Source organism: Natrix helvetica, assembly GCF_964273705.1.
Source record: "Natrix helvetica genome assembly, chromosome: 1".
NCBI classification, from domain to species: Eukaryota; Metazoa; Chordata; class Lepidosauria; order Squamata; family Natricidae; genus Natrix; species Natrix helvetica.
Window position 1 is genome coordinate 194,764,983 of NC_138548.1, and position 19,246 is coordinate 194,784,228.

At 39.6% G+C, this 19,246-nt stretch overlaps 1 protein-coding gene across 10 annotated transcripts in view; it reads left to right on the plus strand.

Moving 5' to 3' along the window:
• Positions 1–19,246, plus strand: part of ELAVL3 (ELAV like RNA binding protein 3) — a 121,314-nt gene that overhangs the window by 13,755 nt on the left and 88,313 nt on the right. The gene's annotated exons all lie outside the window — the stretch shown is intronic.

A 19,246-nucleotide genomic window follows, 5' to 3' on the forward strand; every position in this document is an offset into this window, starting at 1 on the left:
GCTTTACTAATAGGTGTGGCTGAGGCAGGAGCCTCTCCCTGGGGAGAATAATGCTATTCTTACTCTTACTCATCTAATTTCTAGCAGCACGCTACTGTTTCCCCTAGAATGATCTAAACTAAAACTAAAAAAAAAATAACCAATAACTTAGTATTGCTAAAAATGCATCTGTCAACAAGAATGTAAAGGGGTGTGACTCCTATTGCTTAAAGAGTCTGATATCTTTTTCTGGTGCAATACTCTGAATCTTTTTTTTAAAGAGGACATTCTCAAAAGATTCTTAGTCTTCAAAACTAATGACAACCCCTAGCAAACTTTCATTTGAGCATCCAGAACTTAATTACTCTGTCTCCCAATTTTTGTTCCAATTGAAAACCTCATTCAAAATAGTTCATTAAAAATGGTTGTGACTTCAGTGCTAGCTGCTGAATTCTTCTCCCTTTACCCCCCCCCCCTTTTTTTTTTCTGGCCTTACAAAAAAAAAAACCTTTCCACTATTTGGAAAACTTGTCACTTGGACCCTCATCATATTCTACCTCCTCCTGGTGTTTCTCATATCTTTGGATAGCATGATGGGTGGGGTATAAATTTAATAAATAAAGAAAATTATGATTTCCCAAAAACCTCCAAAGTACATGTTGTTTACACAACTCTGCCCTCAGATCAGTGAGCAGCATTCTGTAGGAAACCTTGAGTGCAGACACTTGTAAAAAATAATGAATGAATGGTAATCCTGCAAGTAAAATAACAAACAGTGCTGCATAAGACTGCTTATTGTGAGCAAAGTAAAACTGGACTGCAATCCTTGTAAGATGCAGTTAAACTAGCAGGACAAGTGAACGTGGAAAGGCACAGGACTGTATTGTGAATCCCATGAGTACTTTGGCCTCTCTCTTAGTATTCTAAAAAATGCTGGGCAAAAATGACTGTTTTACTTGTTCTGGCATAAGTCACTCTCCAGCTTTTGACCTATTCTCTTGGGAGTTGAGGTGGCCTGGGGAGCAGAAAAAAACCAACAGAACCACATGCTATTTGTGGAGGTCAGCTCCAGGATTCATTTGGCTGTCTCACAGATAAAACTGACAAATGCTCCTTGAGGCACATTATGATCAGCTCTGCTTCTAGTATGCTTAATTTAGAATGATAGTTCTACATCTTTGAGTTTTCCCCATTAAAGTATATGCTATTTTCCACCATTGGTTTCTTATGTATGTATGTATGTGTGTGTGTGTGTGTGTGTGTGTGTATGTATGTATGTATGTATGTATGTATATATATATATATATATATATATATATATATATATATATATATATATATATATATATATATATATATATATATATATATATATATATATATATATATATATATATATATTGATTGCACTCCTTAAGTCTTCTGAGAAGCTTTCCCACCCTAAATTGATATTTCCACATTTCAAACCATTCCTATACCCAGTCAATTGCAGCTTTTAGCATCTATACTGTAACAAATGGAACAATTTATTTTGAATTGATATGCTGATTTGCAGTTCATAAATTGTAAAGTTTTGGTGGTTTTCCACATCCATTCAGAAATATCTAGTCACAGCAGTGGGATACATTACATTGGAGAAAAGGTGACCCTTAAGAGATAAGGGTTTCTTTAATCTAATTGGAAATCTTGAAGATGTTAGAGAAAACTGTCGTTGAGAAGGGAGCATTACTCCTTGGAAACAGAAACTAAATTTCTAGAAAATCAATAACCTGACTTGGGAGCTAGTTCTTGCTAGGGCTTTCTAGCTGTTTTTGTGTTGCTCCATGGTGTGATTGTACATCTTTCACATTCTTTCCAGCTGACCTTTTAGGGCAGGATGAGCAGCCGGCAGTTCCTTTGGAACCCTTCTGGCTGCAATTGCTGAAAACAGTGATGGCCCAGTTTCTTGCTATCATCAGAGAAGCAGATGAAAATTGTAGTCTAAGCCTTAAACAAACATGTCACTATTAAAAAAAAGAAAGAAAACTCAAGTCCTACCCACAGGTACGACATGAATCCACCCCCTCAGTTTTCTCCAAAATAATAAGTGAAGCAACTGGTTACAAAAAGGTTGTGCATCCCTTATTTAGAAGAGTGAGTTTTGGTGGATGATTTGGAGGTGATTGATTGCACAGATGATGAATCTTGGCGGCAGCAGTTTTTGATGATTGCTTGTTATTCCAGATCTTCTTAGACCATAGCTGCAAGGAAGCCAGTAGGTTGTATAATAGGCTCTAGTATACACTGGTCCACAACAAAAGGAAAGATGCAGATATTTCTTAAAACTGAATTGCAATATTTATTTATAAGTGGCATCACTGAAACTGCATTTGTAAAAGGAGGAGAGATTTCGTCAAAACTAAATGTGATTTACATTCATATTTTAATTTTACATTAAGTCTTGCTCTAATTATATTCTCATAATGTTGATGTGTGATTATTTCCTATGTATGTAATACTATTTCCTTTGTGATATGTTAAAATTATAGTTGGGAGTAATTTTTGGAGAGGTTTAGAGGCTGTGCCAAGGGTGTTTTGGTCTAGGTCAGTGTTTCTCAAACTTGGCGGCTTTAAGTCCTGTGGACGTCAACTCCCAGAATCCCCCAGCCAGCATAGCTGGCTGGGGAATTCTGGGAGTTGAAGTCCACAGGACTTAAAGTCGCCAAGTTTGAGAAACACTGGTCTAGGTGTACATCTTGGGATGAAAACAAACCCAAAGAACAGCTATCCTGACTCTCCTTTAGTTCTTCCAAAGACATCAGTTCCATAATTTCTATAGCAATATGGGGACCTTGGCTTACCTTACTGAAGGGTAATGTTTCATTTCTAATATCCTTTCTATGCAAAGGATCATTACCTATAATGACTTCTGCTCTGAACCAGGAAGCCTTCCAATTGTGTGGCATTCTAAAGCATTTTAGTAAATGCTCTGTGAAGGACTACATTTTGCTGTATTCAGTCTTTGCCAGCATATTGCTTTATAATCTCTTAAACTTGCTGAGCTCCACTTTTTTGCTTTAATGGCAGCCTGTAATGCTCTTGCTTCTTCTGGCATTTTAATTGCTCTCCTGGATTGGTCTGTTATTCCTGGGACTCTGTGGTGCTCTCTTGCTTGCTGCTTAATGTGGTGTATCCAGACTTCATATATTGAGTAACTGGAAATGAAATGAAGGTTCAATAAGAACATTTTGTCCATGGGGGGGGGGGGCTGTCTACAGGGGCAAAGAAGGAGGATTGTAGGCACAGGATAGAGATTCCCTTTACTCAAAGTTGCCTGGCAGCAGTGGTGGGCTAGAATTGGTTGTAAGCAAGATCACACTCAAATATCTTTTTTCCCTTTTTATGAGGAGTACCTGCTGGAACTGATGGCATTTCTTAGTTTAGGTAATGTAATCTCTGAAAGGAAACCACCATGTTCAGAGAGCACCAAGGACCACTCATTTCAACCCTGAGCTACAAATATTCTCCTTTATTGGTCTTTCCCTTTCTGCCACCCTCTTTTCCTCTGGCCAAATATCTGGATTGTTTGATTGTAAAGGTTTTTAAAGGTAGGGGAAGAGGAATGTTTAATTCAGGTTGACCTTAGTTTTCAGTCACGAGTGTTTATATTATATACATACTTTCCAACTTGGGATATGCAAAGTAAAAAGGGTAGAAAGAGTAAGAAGTAGCATAGTAAAGAAAAACATTTTAAAAATTGAAGATAGGAAAAGTGGCAGGGTGTCAAATTTACATCAACATCACTTGGTGCTTCTCTCCTTATTTTCTATATTTGTACATCATCCACTTCTCCCTGTACTGGAATATTCAACTTCTGTAATATCTAAAGAAATGCAACTTCTTTGAATGCAACAAATTATGTTAATTAAGTCAACCTAGCTTATTTTAAATCTGTATCTGGGCCTTTAATGTTTGGAATCGGTGTCTTTTGATACATTTCTGGAAGACTGAAGAAATGAAACCTAGAAAATTGTAATGCACATAGTCACTGCAAGCCACTGGAAGAGTTGCTCAGTCCTTTGGATTCCTGATGTTTATTTTACTTGCTTCTGCCTATGTAATTGCAAGTGACAATGTTGAATCATAAGCTTAAAAAAACAACAAAATCTTGTGGTACCTTTAAATATTAATAGATTGGGTGAGGCATATGCTTTCCTGCATCAGACAAGATCCATTTTGGTCAGAACTTTATCGTTCTTTATCGGATTATATAATTCAAATGGAAGGTGTACTGTATTGATCCATGAAAGCTAGTGCCACAATAAGCTGATTAAATTTTAAGGTGACATAAAACTGATACTTTATGGTTGTATTTGCAATGAAAGGAGCTAGAACACAATTTTAAGCAAAGATTGGATTTTTACTGCAATTACAAAAGGTGTGAGGAAGCTACAACCCCATACTTAAATACCCTTTTTTCACGCCTTTGCTTTTAGCGCAATTGATGTGAAACCTTCTACTTTTAGGCATATGGCATATTTTGTTGTCAGTGAGTCTTGAAGCTCTGAATTATATCTAAGGAATCTAATAACTGACAGAATTAGACCTAAGAGGCCATGCTACTGCTACTGCAATTGGTCCCAGAGATATAACCCTTGCACTCAAATCCAAGGAATCTCTGACTTTGATTGCTGTGGTTATTTGTATTCACATGGCCATTGCTTTGGATTTTTGCAGCAACCCAACCCTTAACCACCAGCCATACAGAAAAGTGCCAAATTCTGGAAGTCACTTCTACCATGAATCAGGGCATCATTGTCTGTCTCTCACAATACTTGTCTAGTTGATTCAATCTTGCATGGTTGGCATGCTCTGGGCTCCTTTGATTAAACAGTATTATCTATCAAGACCCAGGAAGCATGCTTTCTCTATGGCAGCGCTTGCCTCCTGGAATGAGGTTTCCTTTTCTGAGATATGGATGGCTCCCACTCTGCTGTGTTTTAGAACAACAGTGAGGCCTTTGGTGAGGAAAACAGAAACCCTTTATTCATTCCATCTGGTTGGCTGCATTTGCCATCTTTTATTGATTTTATTATAATTTCTATGTTCAATTGTCGTGAGCTGCCCAGAATCATTGGAGGTTGGATGGCATGCAAGCTTCATAAATTATTGTTGCTCCTGGCATGTCTTTTCCATTTTCACTCACTAAAGGTGCACTCCCTTCAAGTGCAGAAGGGCAGCTGGGACCAGAGCATAGCACAACAAGGGCTACCAGTCTCCTTGGGGGCTCAATTTCATACTGTGCATGCTATATTCAGTGCTAGCTGCTGCTTTTGCAAAAGAGAAACCATTCTTATCTGCAAGGTCTCCAAACCTTATTTCATTACCTCCCTCAGCTTACCAGAAGGTCACCTAGACGAGGAGAATGAAAGTCCTTCCTTTCCTTGCTTTCCAATCTTTCTCTTTCTTTTCTCTCTCCCACTACCTATTTTATCACTGTGAACAGACAGAACAAATGCCTTTTCCCTGTAGCCTCCTCTGGTAATGAAACTGCAGGATTTCCATCTTGAGCTGTAAGAAAGAAAGTGAGCTCCTCCACCGGCAGAGCCAGAGAAAAGAGGGCTGGGAGCCATGACTTGAAGTTCTATTTCCAGCAATAGGAGGAAGGGAATGAGTGCTCTTTGTTATATAATAGTTGCAAAGCTCTTCTGGACAAATTGAAATGACTCAGCAGCTTGTCTTCCCCATTCTTAAAAGGAGCTTTATAGCACCATATCCATGTCTAGATTTACACGCATGCATTGCAGGTGCCAAGATGAAGAAGTGCCAATTCTATACTCAACACTGGAGACATGATGGCATTTTTTTTCCTGGCAGATTCTGTTTGCATTTTTATACTGCTCTTTCCCCAAAGTTCTTAGGGAATTTGCACATGCATTAAGCTTACAAAAAAGGTAGACAGAAGGAATGTGAGCTGCAGGATAACCCAGCAAACATTGAACCCCATGGAAATATTTTTAAAAATGCATTGTCCAATTAGTTCTTAAAAATGCATTGGCTTTCAGTCAGTTCATTTTATCACTTAATAGCAGGATTACTGAAAACATCATTAGCCTTCTGAAAACAGATTTTGAAATAATAAGGTTTGGCTTAGTAGAAATTGCTAACTAAATCTGTGATGCAGTTCCTTTAAAAAGTCCTCTGTCCAGCTGCTGAAATGCTAGCACATCCTTCTTCCTATTGATGGTCAAATTTCAAGGTGCATCATCACATTATAATTTCATAATGCTTGTCCCCTACATACATTAAGGGAGCATATAAGGTAATAATGAGTGTGAGCTTTTAATATGGTTTGATTTCAAACCACATGTCATTTGATACATTGCTTCTCAAGAAATTTCAAAAAAGTCTTCCTACATGAGAAGTCATGTCCTTTATAAAATGAGATTGATATCTTAGGATCTTTCTTTCTTTCTTTCTTTCTTTCTTTCTTTCTTTCTTTCTTTCTTTCTTTCTTTCTTTCTTTCTTTCAATGTTAATATCTCTATGTGTACACATCGCTATGAGAAAGACAGGGATATTGAAAGTACAGTATCTGTTGCTACTTTATTTTATGTAGTAGGCTGTAATTTAGAGAAAATGTATATGCACGTACTACTGTGTATTATTATACTAATGTGATGTATTTTATACCCAAATCTAAAGTGTCAATCAGGTCCTGTTGACTCTCCCATGTGTATTAGCATTCTATTAGCACATACTGGGGAGTATTGTAGTGTTTGTGTCTTCAATATTGATAATGTAGGCCTAATGCACATCATCTCAAAATGCACCATTTCATTCAGTGGGGGTTACACCCGAATAAGAGCCCTTGGGCTAGCAGTTAAAGCTAGAAATTGGCCTTAAAGAAATAATTTGAGGATATTCATACTCTTCTTCATTTCCATCTTCACCCAATTTATAGTCTGCTGTTGCCTTGTGGCAGAGAATAATGTCCAAAAATTCTTCTAGATTGGTGTTTGACTATAAAAACCAATAAAAATTTCAAACTTGCAAATTGATGTTCCAAACTGGATCATTAAATAATAAATGTTTTAGTTCTTACGGATCTGTATTTCCACTTAAAAAGTATTGTGCAGCTTTTTTTCTTTACTAGAGCTTGCGTGTGTCTGGAAAGAAAAAATAATGAAAGAAGCAGCATGAGTTAGAGATGGAGCATTGTCTTTACATGGGAAAAACATGATGAAGTCCTCATGGTTTGCAGTAATATGATACATTCAGTCCTCTGTGATTGAAGATTCAAACTCAGACTAAAATACAAGTGGAGAGAGTTCATAAAGTACACCAAGCTAATTTATGTTTGAAATTTAATTGATGAGACATTTTTATTGCCGTTGTGGGATCATATTAGACAAATTCCTGTACATAATATGCTTTGAATATAGGTTTGAGGTTTTGGGTTGACGTTGTATGACTCTTGACAGGTTTGAGAGACTACATTTCAGGGAGACAAGTTATCTTTCCAAATAGTAGCAGGATGGACTGCTAGATGTGAAGAAAACATGAAAGCCACAGTTGTCTCTCCCTTCTTCATCTCAGCTATCACTAGAATATTGTGCTTCAAACTCTAATAATGAAATCACTGCATCTGTTTTCTGATTTTTACAAGAACAAATGATAATTTCAAAAGTGCTATTGTGTGGGAATGCAGGTGATGGAATAGCATCTCATCTCGGCCTACAAAGGTGTGCACATATGTTAATTATTCTCCAAAAACAAAACAAAACATAAGAGTGACCAGAGTTGGCAAAGGAAACATCTGGAGTTTGAGGGACAGGGAGACTCTAGCTGTGAACTACATATGAGATGGGCAACTATATACATTGGGATAATAAAATAAATGCATAAATACTTAGGGCCTGTAAAGAAAACAAATCCAGAAACAAATACTTCTATGGGAAAGGCAGCAATTCTGAAGATTGCTGACTCCTTCATTCTAAGCCCCTTCTGGGTCACCTGACCCAGAGCATTACTTTATTAAGGGGCTGGGAAGAATCGTAGAAGCCATGCTTTCTTTGTTTTGAAAAGAAAGACATTTTTAATGGAGAAGTAGGCATACCATAAACATTGCTTATTATGATCAAAGCCATTTACAAGGGATATATTTTTCCTCTCTTTTTAAAGTGCACATGTGGCATGAGATTATCTGTTGATTTGAGCCTCTCAAAAAAGACCCTTTGATGGTGAATTGGATGCTTGCAATTGAGGCAACAGGATGAATGATTTTATTGTCACAGATAAGACCCAAAGATGATAGGAAATCTTGGAGTCCCCCAGGGAGCTTTCTTGACTGATTTGATCTGGGGCTGAAAGAGTCTGTCAATCACCCCTTCAGAGGGTTGTTTGCTTTTTGAGGAACAAAGACCAATGTCAAGCCAAGAATCCTCCAAGGTACCACTGAGTGTTCTAAGACATAAAACTCTTTGCACTTTCTTTGTAAGCCAGGCTCAAGAATTGCTTGCTCTTACTCTTTTCTTGATTGCTATTTGATCTATCAGAAGAAACCTTGTGTTGGTATTGCTCCAGAATAAACAGGAGAAATTGTAAATTTCACAGTTCACATTCCCCACTTCTGCTTATTGATGCCCCTAAAATGTGATGATTCTCTGCAGGTAATATGTTTACTACTGCAATTGAGTCTGCCCAAGGAAAGAGCAGGATGAGCCAGAAATAGGGTTTTCCTACCTTGCCAGAACAGCTGTTAGTCCCTGTGAGTGTTGATGTTTTTGGAATGCTGACTAAAAATGTCACAATCTGTCATTTGAAAGTTTTAGAATTTAAAACAAGTCTATTCTACAGGCAGGTGCTTTTTAAAGAGTAACTCTAAATATCAACTGCAGTTAATATTCTTTCTAGTTTTATAGAAAAGCTAGCCAGAAGACCTTGACTCATGGTGTGCTCCTCATTTGATTAGATGTTGTGGATTATCACCCTGAAAATCACAAATATCTTGGCTGTTTTTTGTCCCTGACGATGCCTGGTGAAATCTCAGTGTGAAATTTCCATGGACCCCTATCCTGGGCTAAAATCACAGTCCAGTTCTTAATCCCCGCACTTATTTACTCTTCAGAATGAAAATGGCTAACTTTCCCTTAATGTCTTGGGGGGAAAGTGGAGAATCTGAAGAGATAGTTCAACTTTCAGTGCTCTAAAGCAAAATGCATGCATAGTACTTTTTACTGCGAATTCATTAAATGAGAACTGGTTAGTAACACTTCCCTGTAAATTGGGGATCACAGGCTCTGGATTCCCAATTGCATAATTACACTTAGGCAGATAAAGTTACAGAATCTTCCTCGTTAATACAGAGAAATTCATATTGAAAAGATGAAATGGAAATTTACTTCTGAAATATCAGGTTCAGCAAATTGGAAATGAAGGCAGCAATATACCCCAATCTCTTTTTATTGAAAAAGAATTCAATAGCATCAGTGTTTGGAAGTTGTAGATGGATCCCTTCTGAAAAAATATGTTTGCAAGTATGTGAAAGGTAGCTTATCCCAGGGATGTTTTTGGTCTCATGCAAATAGTAGATGGGAATTCTGGGACCCAATAGCATTGGGCAACTTTCACATAGGCAAATAACTCTTGATGGAGGGAGACCTGAAAGCTGTCCTTTTAGGGTATTTTTGAAATTTGATTAAGAGCTGTACGAGAATCAGTCAAGGACTGTATGTAACTTTGATTGTCATCCCTGTATGATAAAACTTATACTCAGTTTGTCATTTCCAAAGCTGTGATTCAGTTTCTTTCGTCGAGCCCTCCTGTTTAGTTAGGTGATGAGTTTGTCAAAGGTCAACCTTATAGGTCTTTGCCCCTCCCATTGGTTTAATGATTAGCTGCCCTCTTAATGATAGGATCAATCAGAATAGTTAGCCCCTTCGACAGCCTAGACTTGGGTCAAGGGCAATACATGAGGGAGACAAGAAGAGCTTGAAGATTTTAAAGGGATACTAATTTATTGGCAGCTGCATCCATTGAAACAGGGTAATGTAAGTTTGATGATACAACTTCAGGTAACATTCCACAGTTCGGGTGCTTCAGAGAAATACAGGTAGTCCTCGACTTACAACAGTTCATTTAATGACCATCTGAAAATACAACAGCATTGAAAAGAGTGACTTATAACAATTTTTCACCCTTATGACCCTTGCACAGCCCCATGGTCACATGATCAAAATTTGGATGCTTGGCAACTGATTCATATTTATGATGGTTGCAGTGTCCTGGGGGTATGTGATCCCCTTTTGTGGCCTTCTGACAACTAAAGTCAATGGGGAAGCCTCTTAACAAAGATGTTATTAAATTAACATTTGCAGTGATTCACTTAACAACTGTGGCAAGAAAGATCATAAAATGGGGGGGGGGGGAATTCACTTAACAATTGTCTTGCTCAGCAACAGAAATCTTGGGATCAATTGTGGTCGAGGACTACCTGTATGTTGTGGAACTGCCCCTGGTTCTGATTATGAGAAGTTTGTTTCCTTTTTCCTCCTTGCTTCTTTTGGTCTCCAAAATGGCTAGTGTGGACTCCCAAGGGTATGACAAATCTCAGGTATTCATGGCATGACCTGCAGCAGCTTTCTAACTCCTCCATATTATTATCAAGTCCTATCTTCCCCTTCTGCACTTTGCACTGGTAGGGATGGTGGGGTTGTGGTAGCAGAAGAGCAATCACATTTGAGATTTTCCTCTCTAAAAACAAAGGGTGAGAAATGTAGGCTGTTCTTTTAAAAATAAGGTGAGAGTTTTCACATAATCACAAGATCCCAGGAATGGAGCTGTGAAATATGTTCATTTTAAAAGTCGCTACCTTAGGGCTTGTAATAAGGCTGAGGGTATGTTGGGTGGAATCTTGATTGAATCAAAACTGGAAATCTTTCTGAAATAAAAAGCTGGATTTTGCCCTAGGACTAGGTAACACAAATGAAATCTGTAAAGAAGGTTTTGTAATGATTCTTGTATGTCATGTTACTGTAAGTGTGTAAATGACGGTGGTGTGACTAGGGATTTGGAACAGAAAAGTGTCCAGTGCTTTATTTTTCCATGGAACATTGTCTATCCCATATCAGAAAATTTCTATTTCAAAGGTTTTTGGAATAGAACCATCAGATTTCTGCAGGTTTTCTTTTCTAAAGACTGGATTAAAATAGTTAATGTCAATCAAAAATTCCCGAAGTTTTAAAACTGTTCTGTTTAGTCAAACTAGAAAAGGAAGACTGGGATTTTCTTACAAGGTCAAAAGAACTAGATAATGCTTTTTTTTGTTGGAAAAGTAAAATAGGTAGTTCTTTATGAGACTATATCAAATTCCCCCTCCCCGAACACTCAAGAAAAATGCAGAAAACACAATATTGTAAGAGATGTCAGTGTCTCCTCTGTGTGTACAAATGCAGGAATAAATAGTCACATCTCGTTGGCACTCATTGCCTCTCACACATACATATTTCATTATATACTGTATATGTATGTGTGTATAAAATGTATGAATGTGTGTATGTATATATATATATGTCTGTGTGTATGCGCGCGCACACACACACACACACACACACACAATTCCCTAGCAGAGTTTTGTCTTGTTTGAAAAGAGGCATTACACACACATACACATACATATAAAATGCCTCTTTCCACACAAGACGAAATTCTGCTAGGGAATTGATTTTGGAAACCGGTGCTCATAGATATTATGGATGGAAGATTAATGCTTCATTTTTCTTACGTGACCATGGATCCACTGCAATTTCAGGGGGATGTTGTGGCTTTTCCTGATACTCAGTTATAAGATTCAGCAGAGGCTTTTGTCACAACCTGGACAAGGAGCTAGTGACAAGGGCCACGAACTGATTCGCTTTGTGGAACCAAACTAGGACACAGCACTGAAACAGCATGATTTGCATCTTGGCGAGCTTTGGAGGCCTGGGGTGGTGATGTTGGGGGTTGTTGTTGGTGCAATCATTCCGGCCCTCCTGGATCTCTCAGCAGTATTTAATGCTATCATGGACTCATAGGACTGGAAAGGAGCTTGGAGGTCTTCTAGTCCAATCTCCAGTTCAAGGCAAGAGATCCTAGTTTCCTAGACAAATTGCTGATTTTTTTAAAAAAAATCTCCAGCGATGAACACTCACAACTTCAGAAAGAAACTGTTTCACATTAATTGCTCTCACTGTCAGAAAATCTGTCCTTACAGCAGTTCTATGTTGGATCAATCTTTAAGAAGTTTCCACGCATTGCTTCTTGTCCTGCCCTCATGTGTTTTGGAGAATAAGTGGACCCCTCTTCTCTGTTTCCTGGGCATTCAGTACTGGAAGACATGTCTTCCCTAATCCTTCTCTTTGATATAGTAGACATACTTAGTTCCCTTCACCATTCATCATATGATTTAGCTTCCAGACCTTTTATCATCAGCTCTGTGCTTCCCTTCTCTGCACCATCACACATGGTATCTTTCTGGACCAGCTTGAGAGGTTGGGAATGGGAGGCACTGTGTTAGGATGGTTCTCCCCTTTCCTCCATGGCTGGTTCCAGTTGGGGTTGGTGGAAGGGGAGAAATTGAGCCTGAAGTTCCTGTCATATGGAATACCCTAGTAACTCAAACCTTTCACTTTTCCTTTTCAACATCTATATGAAATCGCTGGGGAAGGTCATCTGTAGCTATGGGGTGTGGTATCACTAGCACAGTATACTGATGATACCCAATAATACATCTCCACCAACCTAGCTGGACGAGTGTTGGCTGTAAGGTATGGATGGGGAGGAATCAACCAACATAAACAGTGGCAAGATGGAATGGCTCTGGATTTTTGTCCCTACCCTTCCCATTCAGGCCAGACGATATTTCATCTCTGGGTGGGGTGGCACTCCACAGACTGAGTTGAATGCAGCATTTGGGGATCCTCCTAGACTCATGGCTCCTGCTCAAGAACCAGGTGCCAGCAAGATGAGGGGCTTTGCATATATTCATTTGGTACTCCAAATGTACACTTTCCTGAGCCAGGAAGACTTGCTCATGGTCACTCATGCTTTGGTCACCTCCCATTTGGATTACTGCAATGCGCTCTACATGAATCTGCCTTTGAAGACCACTGGGAAGCTATAAGTGGTTTAGAATGTTTGAAGCTCTGCAAAATGTGTGTTTGTTTATTTAACTGGGAGTAAGAGTTTAGTGAAATAGGGGATGTGGTGTAGGGCAAAATGGCAATATCAAAACATTTAAATCACTTTGAAGATTGTACCATCTGGATATCCAGAGTTTGGTTTTCCTTAGGAGTCCTAGGTATGACACTATTATTTATTGTAGCTATATTATGCTTGAGGAATCACAGATTATTATGAATGCGCTTTATGCTACATTATAAAATGGTTACTTTTAGAAAGCAGCACAGCTGCTTGTGCCTGCACATTATATACCCAAGTAACATCTCTACCCTGGCAGCAGCACTACTGACCATTGTACTTTTAAGTATAATTCAGGGTGGTGATTTTTATCTATAAATGATGCAGGGGTTGGAGACTTGTGAGACTGTTTATCTCCTATCCCCTCTGTCTGACCGGCATCATTGGCATTTGGGTCCTGTTACTTAGTGTCAGTTGGGCAGGATTCAGGAGCTGCTTCCTGTTCCTATTTCTGTTAGACCTCTTGGTGACAGCATCCACCTGAGAGTCAAGTAGCCTAACTCATGCATGTCTTTTAAAAGGCATTGGAGACTCATTCCGCCTCCCCCGTCCCCTTAGGCATTGGGTCTGGGAGTGATATGACCTATTGGGCAAATTTCCTCCCAGTACTCAAGTGCTTGTTTATTATGTTTTTCTATTTATTCCTGTTTAACATGTTTTCCCTGGTGGCACAGTGCAGTATTGCAGGCAAATTCTGCCCACAACCTCGAGTTCAATCCTGATGGAGCTCTTGACTCAGCCTTCCATCCTTCCGAGATCAGCAAAATGAGGAGCCAGATTGTTGGGGCAATATACTGACATTGTAAACCATCCAGAGAGTGCTGTAAAGCACTATGGAGTGTAAGCCTAAATGCTAGTGCTATTTCTATTTTGTTTTATTATGTGGTTTTTACTGATTCATTATTATTGATCATGTATGTATACCTGAGTCGTATGGTCAGTAGGGTGGCTATAGAAATAAGAGTCAATAAATATATAATACATAAACACAATAAGAAAGCAAACCTTGCATTCCTTCTCAGTCTAGCCTTATGGCACAGTCCTCCAGAATCTGAAATAGTGCACATTTCTTTCTCCTGCTCCTCCTCCTCCTGCCCCCTTTGCAGTTGCCCCTTCTGAAGAGGAGGAAGCTGTGTGTGTCATTGTTGGCGTGGGCGTGTCGGATGCATGTAAGAATAGCAACTTTCGGTGGCTGGCAGTCCTTGGGCCTGCTGTCGCCTGGGCAGTCAATGCTTCATTGTCCTGAAGGGTTGGCTAGGCAGGCATTGTTTAGCGTGCCGTGCTTGTCTCCGTTTGGGGAGAGGGAAGGAAATGATGGTAACAGTAGAGTGATGGCTGGCACGCTGTAGTTTTTGTACATGTTGTTAAACCTTTATATTTTATGTCTCACGAAATATTATATTTGTTATTTATTATAATTCTCATTTCTGCTCCAGAGGTGAAATCACATTCAAGGTTTTTGGAGATTTGCAAAAGGATAGGCAAGGCAGGGAATATTGATGCTTGGGCTGTGGGGCATCTTTCTGCTTTCCTGGAAGGAGAATGCTGGCCAGCCATTGCTTGTATGGAGTGGGGAAGGATATACAGGTGACTGCTTGGAACTGGATTTCTTCCCTTTCTAAAATGACAGAAGATGGGTTCTACTGCCATAACCAATGGAGAATGTTATCAATAACTTCAAATTCAGGCTGATAAAGATGAAATATGGCAAATCTGCTCTTTTCCTTTCCTTTTTCAGTGACTGAATAAGTAGGGCACATGCCAGAGTCACATTTAGCAAGTGGCTGATTACATCTGTCTGTGCATGACACAGCAGGAGGAAGAGAGAATGCAGTGCCTAAGCCTCTGCACTCTCTCTCCCTTGCAGGCATGTGACCTTGGCTTTGTAGAGCCTTCTGAGGATGGCAGAGCTGATATACACAGTGAACAAGCTGGATGAAGCACAAATTCTTGTGATCCAGAACAAGGGTGGATAAAGTGACTATTTTTGCCAAAGTAGAAGATAGTTATGGCTGTTCCCCAACACTTGCTTAGTATAAAAACCCTCACTCACCATTGTGATCTCATTTTGTGGAAGTTCTATCTCATCCCTTTTTTCTTTTATTAATCATTATTATTGTATTATTATTTTATTATTTTATTTATAAACATACAAAATACACACAGAGAGAACTTAGACATAAACTACATTTACACAGTACATTGGAACTCCATTTCCTTCTAGTAGCAGTTTCTAATCGGTACAATTCTCCTTATGTTATTTCCCCTTCTAATATATTTCATTTGAGTTTCACCATTTTTAACCCTCTTATTTTACTCATCTATCTGATATATTGGGTACCTCTAATAAGTTTAAACTCTCTAGAGTGCATATCAGTGGTGGGTTCTGGATCCCGTTGCAACCGGTATGGTGCAACGGGGCTCGGCGCCCCCCACGTGCACGTGCGCACACGCGTCCTTACCTCCACAATGCCTCCGCGATACTCCAGCTGCTAGGCAGAGCATTGCGCAGGTGCTGTATGCTCCATGCACGTGCGCGGAAGTGCTGAAGAGCTCAAATACAGGTAAGGCAGGTGGGTGGGCCCCCCGGAGCACCCTACTGGAACAGTACCCCGTGCTCCCAGCAGGCACCGGTACACCCGTACTGGAGTCTACCGCCTGCAACCCACCACTGGTGCATATATACAGTATATATGTTAATTCTTCTTAACTTCTATTTTTGGCTTCTTTCATTGATCCTTGTTTCTTTCCTCCATCCACCTATGCCATTTTCCCCATATCTGGTAATATTCTGTCTCTTCATTTCCCTGAATTTCTTTTGTTAATTTGTCCATTTCGGCACAGTCCATAACCTTTCTTATTATTTCATCTTCGCTTGGTATCAATTTATTTTTCCATTTCTGAGCTAAGACAATCCATGCCGCCGTAATTATGTGTAGAATTAACTACTGGATTTCTTTTTTATATTTCGTTGTCATTATTCCTGATAAAAATACTTCTGGTTTCCAATCAATTTTGACTCCTGTTATTGATTCTAGCCAATTTTTAATCTTTTTTCAATACTTTTTGACTTCCTCATAAGTCCACCATATGCAATAATATGTTTCGTGTGCAATTTCACATTTCTAACATTTTGGTGAAATATTTGCTGAGTTTTTTGCTAACCATTTGGATGTCGTATAATTTAATATAGTTATTGCGTTTAGCTTTGATATGCAAGTAGGTTAGCCAGTCGACTTTCATGTTTTGTTCTGCCAATTCTTCGATTGTTTTTAAATTTCCCTGTCCATTAATTAAGTTTCTGTATCATCACTTTATTCATATCTGTAAAATTTGGGTGTGTTGCCCTTTCTATCGGGGATAGCCAATTTGGGATTTTCACATAGCGGTTTTTTAAAATTTTGAGCCAGTTGTGCAATAGCGTGTTTCTAATTAGATGTTTTTGAAAGTATTTGTGCATTTTGTTTTTACTATCCCATAGGAACGTATGCCAACCTACCTGCAGAGCATGGCCTTCTAAGGTCAAGATTCTTTTATTTTTTAACTCCCTCCAGTCCTTCAACCATGTTAGTGTTACTGTATTATCTCAATAATATACCTGTTGACCATGTTCCCTAGCTGAAGTGTTATTGATCTGAAGAGCGGGGTCGGCTTATGGTATTAGCTTTGTGTACTTGTATTATTTATTATTCATTTAGTTCATACACATTCATCCAGATGTTCAGACTGGATTTGGCTTTTTTGTCTACCTAAGGATGTAAGCTGTTCTGAGTAAAGCCGCATTTTGTAATTGGATGGTGATGAATTTGTCAATGATGGTGTTCAAGTGGTGCCCCAATTGTTCATTTTATAATTTATTAATATCATTATTATTATTCTACCATGTTTTCCCAAAATAAGACCAGGTCTTATATTAATTTTTGCTCCAAAAGACGCATTGGGGCTTATTTTCTAGTTAGGTCTTATTTTGGGGAAAATACAGTACTAAATGCATCTGTCTGGCTGACGATCTTAACTGGGGCTTATTTTGGGGGTTGGATTTACATTACAAGCTTCCTGAAAATAATGCTAGGGCTTACTTTCTGGTTGGGTCTTCTTTTCGATCTTATCATTTATTATTCATTATTGGAACAGAATGTTTGGAGTCTTGCATTTCCAAGGGCATCCTTCTGGTAATCCAACTGCTGTCTCGTAGATAAAAGGATTTTCATACACAGTTGAAAAGATCTTGTGGGTCTTCTCTTTTGTCTTTCAGAAATTGGCATTGGATTTCCAGCACTGCAGTTCCAATTTCAGACTCTGGTGATGACAATGTCATGTTGTGGCTAAATGAGTGAACTAGGAAGTCCTCAATTTAGATCTCACTTTAACAAAAACCTCAATGAGAACCAAGAGAGAACCTATGTGCATGTGGACGCCCCTTCTGTTTAACAGTATAATCTTCTGAGGTCCATTCCTTGATCATGCTAGAATGTGATGATAAATTAAATTAGTGAAATGCCTAAAGGGCCTCTCAATAATACACCTGTTGTCCATGTGACTCCAACTGCATGCCTTGTAGAGACACTTTTAAAGCCTATCCCATGGCAATAAAATCAGTGAATGACATTAGTTCTCTGCTCTTATTGCAGCCACACAATAAGAGTGACATCCATTGGCCCTGTTCCCAATTCCCCAATCCTTTCTAGTTCAGGGGGGCTCAGACAATCATCTTCAGGGCAATGCAAAACAATATGTTGAAACACCTGTCAGATAAAATCATATGGATTTCTTCCCTATTAGAACTTTTGTATGTTCAGATGGATACAAGTCCATATGAGATGCTTACGTCTTCTTGCATGGTAATTTGGGAACAATTTGACCCTGTTGTACATAAGGAACTGGACAGGGAACTCTGTGCTGTTAAGGCAACCACCTGTCATTTATACCTCCTGGCTGGTGAAAGCCTCCAGGATGGTGACCAGCAGGTGGGTTCGTGCAATGATAAATTCCTCACTGCAAGAGAAATGTTGTCCTTGCCTTAAACAACTATGACTTGATCCCACGTGCCTGGACAATCTTCCCTTTTTGGTAGCTCTGGATGAAGTAGACTTTCTAGGTTCCTTTCAATCCAGATTCAGGTACATTATGGGACAGCCTTTGTTGCATGGATGATCTCTGTCTGGAGGCTATAGTGACCTGGATGGAGACAACAGACTTCGACTGAATCCTGGCAAGGCTGAGTGGCTTTGAGTGCATGAAATCTCAGGATCCAGGTTTTTGTCAACCTTAGTTCTGGATCGGGTTGCACTACCCCATTCAGATCTAGTTCACAACTTAGGGATTCTCTTGGACTTACAACTGCTGCTCAAACAGCAGATGGTATGCGTGACTAGGAGAGCCTTTGCACAGATCCAGTTTGTGTACCAGCTACATCCTTTCCTGGATCATGACTTCCTGCACTTAGTTACTCAAGCCCTAGCCGTCTCTTGTCTGGACTACTGCGATTTGCTTCACATGGGGCTGCCCGTGAAATCAATTCAGAAGCTTCAGCTGGTGCAAAGCATGGCAGCAAGAGCATTCTGGCTTCCCCAAGGATGGCTCATTTACACCTCTGCTCTGTGAACTACGCTGGCTATCAATCTGCTTCTGAGTGCAGTTCAAAGTTTTTGTTATGAACTTTAAAGCCCTTAATTGCATAGGTCCAGGCTACCTAATTAACCATCTCATCCTGTCCTACTTATGCTAGCAGAGAGCGACTACTATGCATCCTGTTGGTCAAATAACTCCCAACTACCAGGATCCAGATGAAGAACCTCCTCTGCTGCAGCATTCCCCCTTTGGAACATGCTACCCTCAGGGCAGTAGTCCCCAACCTTTGCAACCTGGCGGCCTGGCAGAGGGGGAGAGGGGATCCAGGCCATGTGAGCAGCGGGCTGGCATACATGCGTGCATGGCCCAGTAGTGGGCTTCAGCCTGGGGGTGGGGGACCCCTAGGGTAAGATTTGTCCCCACCCTCCTATCTGTCCGCAAGAGCTGAAGACTTGGCTCTGCAAGTTGGTCTGGGGAC